Raw genomic sequence first — 6162 nt, 5'->3', positions numbered from 1 at the left:
CCTGACCGCTCCTACATCACCACCATTAATAACAGCGTCCTACCTGTGAGGGGGTGGGGGGGTGTGGGGGGGCGGGGAGGGGTCGGTCCGCAGAGACAGGACGAACCTAGAGGAGGTTCTGGAGCTTCTCCCCGATTATTAACATTCAAATGATGAAAGACTAAAACCACCGAGGACACCTAGTGGGCATCTACAGTACAGCAGGAGGAAGACAAGAGGGGAGGAGGAGGGGGAGGAGGGGGGGGGGGGGGGGGGGGGGGGGGGGGGAGGGGGGGGGGGGGGGGAGGGAGGGGGGGGGGGGAAATGGAGGGAGGAGGGGGAAACAGGAAGGAGATCAAGAGGAGGAAGAGGAGGAGAGAGTGGAAGAGGAGCGAGGACTAAAGGAGGAGTCAATAAATGAGTCATGTGACCTGACACCTCCAGAGCTGCATGAAGAAAAAACTCCCTTTAACAGGAAGAAACCAGGACCAGGACCAGCACCAGGACCTGGACCAGGACCAGGACCAGCCCGTATGGAGGGTCCATCTGTCCCTGTGGTTCAGTCTAGCTCTATCAGCTTCGTCTAAAAGGACGGTCTTAGTCCTGACCTTAAAAGTAGAGACAGGGTCTGCCTCCCAAACCCGGTCCCTCTGTGTGTCCCTCTATCTGTCCCTCTATCTGCCCCTCTGTGTGTCCTCACGTTGTCCATGTTGTCCTTGTTGTCCAGTGTGCTGCAGGGTCCCGTCCAGCAGGGGGCAGCAGACTCTGGTCAAACAGAACTCTATTTAAATGTGTGAGGACTGAAAGGACATTCAGAGTTCAGGTTGTAGTGAGGACACTTCCAGATGGATCAACTCGTCCTCCACGTGTCAACACGGAGACATTTAATGAGACCTGGGTGGACACAAGCTAAGACACAAGCATCCTTTATTGTCATTAGTGTTTGTGTGTTAGCTTGTGGCTAAAGCAGGACGGTATAAACCATCAGGGGGTTCAGAGAAGATGTGATTCTTCAGTAAATAAACTGTTAATCGTTGTCGTAGCGAGAGATTATTTGAACTCATTCTGCCTCTTTAAGCTTTGATATAACTCTGACTTATTAAATAACAGGAGGCGATCATCCACACATGGAAAGATACTTTATCAGAGGCAGGATGGTGCAGATCTAAATGATTTTACTGGAGGGAAAGATTGATTGGTCTGATTTTGGATCAGTTTCATGTCTCCTGTCTGTGCTTTAACATCATTTATCTTTGGGTCAGTTTGACTCCATTCAGTGTTTAACGTCTCTAAATGTACCATTAATCCTTCATGGCATAGTCACAGAGGATGATGTATTTAGAGGCGTCAACGTTGAATTAAGAGAGACATTAAGAATATATGTTATTATTCTTGATAATAGTTTTTCACACCAAATGTTCTAGAGAACAAGAATATGAACTTAGAAATGAAACAAAGACATTTGAACACATCTCTTTCCAGTTCCAGGCCAGTCACATTTAATGGGGATCTGTGTATTTGGTGGTGTAACGTGTCTCCTGGATGAATGTGTGGGGGCTGTTTTATTTAAAGAGCTATTGAGGTAGTGAACAAACAGAAAGAACTTGTGAAACATTTTTAATTGTAATCACTTTTTGGAGGTTTAAATTGGCCCCAAGGATAAAAGTGTGAGTAAGTGTGAGGGTAATGGGAGGGTTAAATCACCAGCTCATGTTTTACAGTCGCTCCGTCCTACGGCTGCTGAACAAATACAGTGCGAGAGCTGGAAGCCATATAAAGACAAAACACGCTGCTGCAGCGACGCACACTCGGAAACACACAGAAACATCTGAAGCCGACCCAACAAGGGCATGGAGAGGAGTCGGAGCTGGACTTCATCACCCTCCGCCTCTTAAAACGCCCAAATTTAGAACAGACTCTGGTTCAGAGGTTTTCAAACCTTCTGCTCGTCTCACAGAGAACAGTCACAACCGCTGCTCAGCTTTTCACAGAACCATGTCGCACAATCATATGTGCAATAATACTAAACCTCAAGGTTCAACATGTTATATCTACTACGACTTTATATCCCAGTTCCTCCTGGTGGATCTGTGCAACTCAATACTTTCTGTTTACATGCTATTACTTGGATTTTTGTACCACACACTATTTTCTCCTGATGTTATTTTGCCCTTTTCTTGCTGTTGTAAACTGTAATTTCCCACTGAGGGACAAATGTTTTCTAATTGTAATTCTAGTAATAATATGATGTGTTGGTCTCAGCTGGAGGGTTAGAAAGCTGGTCGACATCAGAGTTTATCTTTAGAGCGGAGACTGTGTTTCCAACATTTCCAGCTTAGTCAGGAATGGATTTATAAATAAAAACATAGCAGAGTGTGGAGGCCCTGATGGAGGCTCTGATGGAGGCTCTGATGGAGGCCATGATGGAGGCCTGATGGAGGCCTGATGGAGAGGCCTGATGGAGAGGCCTGATGGAAGCTATGATGGAGGCTATGATGGAGGCCATGATGGAGAGGCCTGATGGAGAGGCCTGATGGAGGCCATGATGGAGAGGCCTCCTGTTCAGGTCTCAGCTTTGGGCTCAGACTTCATCCACTGTGGTTATGAGCTAAAACAGGAAGATTTCTATGGTAATGAACCCCACAAGAGACTCTGCTCCAAGGTCACTACAAGAAAATACTACTTTCACTTTTTAATTTCAACATTGGGTTTGTTCTCATGACCGTGAAAAGAGAAGCTGGTATTTTCTTTAGTCAGATGTCCAGAAACAAACTAAGACAAAGACGTCTCAGCTTCTGCGTTAGCCTACATGTCTTTAGCTCATGTTATGTTAGTTAATGTGTCTAATCTTATGTTTGATGGAGTGTCCCTTGTCCTTCAGGCGAAGGTTGTCCACTTGTCTTTGTCTCAGTTTAGTTTAGTTTAGTTTAGTTTAGTTTAGTTTAGTTTAGTCTGTCCAGACTGTGAGGAGTCCCTCAGGGCTCCACATAGGGTCCACTGACATAAAGATGACGACATCTCTTCTTCTTTCATCAGTCTTGATCTGACCTGCTACCCCAACGTCAGGTCCTCGCTGCCCATTCAGGACTCAAATGTGGCCGAATAGAGAGAACCAGGATCCAGAGGAAAGATCAGAGGTTTTTCAGAGATTAATAGCTGTCAGGTTTTAGGTTCGACGTCCAGATTTGTTTACACAGCCTGGCAAAAAAAAAAAAAAAAAAAAGTCTCCACCTGGATGTAACTGAGCTCATCAGTCCAGCGCCTCCTGGTGGATCATTAGTTCAACAAGTTCTTTAAGACCAACTGATGCAATGAGGAGCTTCTCATTTCTTCAACAACCATGTGGAAAGACACAGATCAAATTATTGGCTGCATCAAGCAGAGGAAATATCTAGAAACTACTAAAACTGGGTTTAGACCTTTATTCCAGACTGGAAGGATAGTGGAGAACCATGGTCGACCAGGAAGAAATAAATCCTGATTGATGGAGAAACGTTTGGAAGAAAAGCAGCAGTAGAACTCAGGGCTGTGTTTAATAGTGGAAGGAAGAACATTTCACACCATGGACAATGTGAAGGGAACTCAAGGGACTGAACAGAAAACCACTGATCAGGGAGGACAATCGGGAAAAAAGGCTCCAGTCTGACAGGGAGCAGCACAAAGACTCTGGACCTGAACCCAGAGAGAATGTTTGGGACGAGCTGGAGACTCAGACTCTGACATCATCAATACAAGACCTGAACTAAAAACACTGGATGGAAGAAACCTGGAGACACTGGAGAAGCTTCTTATTGAACCAATGGAGTCAAAGCTGGAGGAGCTCCGCCCACAGATTAGAGGGGAGGAGCTAAACCCAAAGACTTGGCGGCTATGGCTCGGTAGGTAGAGTGGGTTGTCCATGAACCAAAGGGTTAGTGGTTCGATCCCCCGAGTGTGAGCAAATGGGTGAATGTGTCTCTGACTGTAAAAGCGCTTTGAGAACCTTTGAGTAGGTAGAAAAGCGCTATATAAGAGCAAGACCATTTACAAACTGGAGGGGAGGAGCTAAACCCACAGACTAGAGGGGAGGAGCTAAACCCACAGACTAGAGGGGAGGAGCTAAACCCACAGACTAGAGGGGAGGAAGTTTTCTGCTTTCAGGTGTTATTTTGTCATGTTTGTTATTTTTATTTTTAACATACATTGTGTTGGTGCAGCGCCCCCTGCTGGGCGGGGGCAGATGTCTATGGTTGTTTCCATGTAATCAAGCTTGTCATTAATAATGATGATAATTAATAATGCTGAATAGCTGTGTTGTCTATCTCTGTGAAGACCTGTCATCAACATGACCTTCACCCTAAAACCAACTCTGAACACTTCAGAGTTGGTTTTAGGGTGAAGGTCTAGAAAATTTGCCACAAGTTTCCGAAGAGTCAAGACGTCACAACTAGAGATGATGCCCACTGTTAAATATCAGCAGATTCCCACAGAGCTGGTCTCTGGTCTATGAAGGAAGAGTCGGCCTCACAGGCTCAGTGGAGGGTGGGAGGCCCAGACCTGAGCTAATGCACACACACCATAACGTGTGTGTGTGTGTGTGTGTGTGTGTGTGTGTGTGTGTGTGTGTCTGTGAGTGCGTTCATTAGCTGTGGTATTTCCTGCTTGATCTCCAGGGAGGTGCTGGAGATGAGATGAGGACAGATTCACGGTGGACGAGTCCTGACGCTTCATTTCCTGTTTGTGTCTCAGTAAAAAAACCCAGCAGAGAGTTTTTTCTCAAACAAATACACTATATCTCCAACAGTATCCTCTCACCTGCCTTTACATGACCTCCAGTCACGTCTGCTCTTAGTCTCCAGTGTTTAATGTGACGTCTCCAGTCTCTGCAGCTCTAACAGCTCCAACTCTTCTGGGAAGATTTTCCACAGGTTCAGGAGTGAGTTGGTTTCAGAAGCTTCATCATCAGATGAAGACCTGGCTCACAGTCCACATCTAGTGCATCCCAGTTCATCATTGGTCCCTCCAGAGAACATCTCCACTGCTCTAGAGTCCAGTGGTGCTGCTTTCCACTGCTGCATCCCACGCTCTGCATTATCCGTGGTGATGTTTGGCTGGGATGCAGCTGCTGGGCCATGCAAACCCATTCATGAAGCTCTCTGTTTACGCTCTGCCTGGATCATCTGAAGCTAAACATCAAGTCTGGAGACTGTCTGGGACCTCACAATGATGACCCCCCCTCCGATGGACTCACTGGTCAGGATGGAGGGAGGAGACTTTTGGCTGTATAGACCCTTCATGGCCTATGTCACTACGCCACAATGTTAGCTGGAGGCTAAACAGAGGGAAGCTTGATGCAAACACTCACTTTCAACCATGAAAATGTCGTCTTGTTGTATTTTTGTAACTTGAAGTTTTATCACATACCAGCCAATGACAACTCTGGTTTGGCTTTGATTAAAAGAAAGGGTTCACATCAGGTCAGATTAACATGTAATGCATCATCAGTTTCAGGCTGGATAACATTATGACTTTAATAAATACTTTTAAAATAACACTCATGATCTCGGGGAGTGAGTATGTTAGTATATTCTCTAAAATATGTGTTTTCCTCGTCTGTTCTCTCCCAGAATAGTCCACTGAAATATGCTAACCGCCGCTCACAAGCTATACCACTTGAGATGCGTTGCATCCAGTTAAGCCCCACCCCTCAAAAAACATCACATTGTTCACAAACCATGGAGGGGTCTTCAGTGTTTGTGTGTGAGGACCCGTCCAGAACCAGAACTCTAGAACAGACAGAGTGTTTTAATTCTGTGACAGGAACCAGGTCGCTCTAGTTTAGTCGACTGTGTTTAAAGATGGCGGCCAAGTCATCAAAACACACCCCTCATGCTTCCGTGTAGGCTGGCCACTGAGCACGCTCAGTAGCACCCTTCTCCAGGAAGTGCTGCTTTTAAGACTTGAGAAGAAACACGGAGAAGGACTCGGCCGCCATCTTTGAATCAGACAAATGTTTGAGAGACATCTAATAATGTTTGTGTGATTATTTTATACTGTAAAACAACAGTTATCCAACCACTATCTCATTTAAAGGAAGACAGGTTAGCGAGCTAATGGCTAACGTTCCCCTTTAAAGATGGAGCGTCATAAAACTAAACTCCTGCCTGAAGCTTCATGTTCCGTGTGTTTTTCAGTGTGAAGGAG

Source organism: Mugil cephalus, chromosome 12 (genome assembly GCF_022458985.1).
Source record: "Mugil cephalus isolate CIBA_MC_2020 chromosome 12, CIBA_Mcephalus_1.1, whole genome shotgun sequence".
Lineage (NCBI taxonomy): Eukaryota > Metazoa > Chordata > Actinopteri > Mugiliformes > Mugilidae > Mugil > Mugil cephalus.
This window is presented reverse-complemented; position numbering follows the sequence as displayed.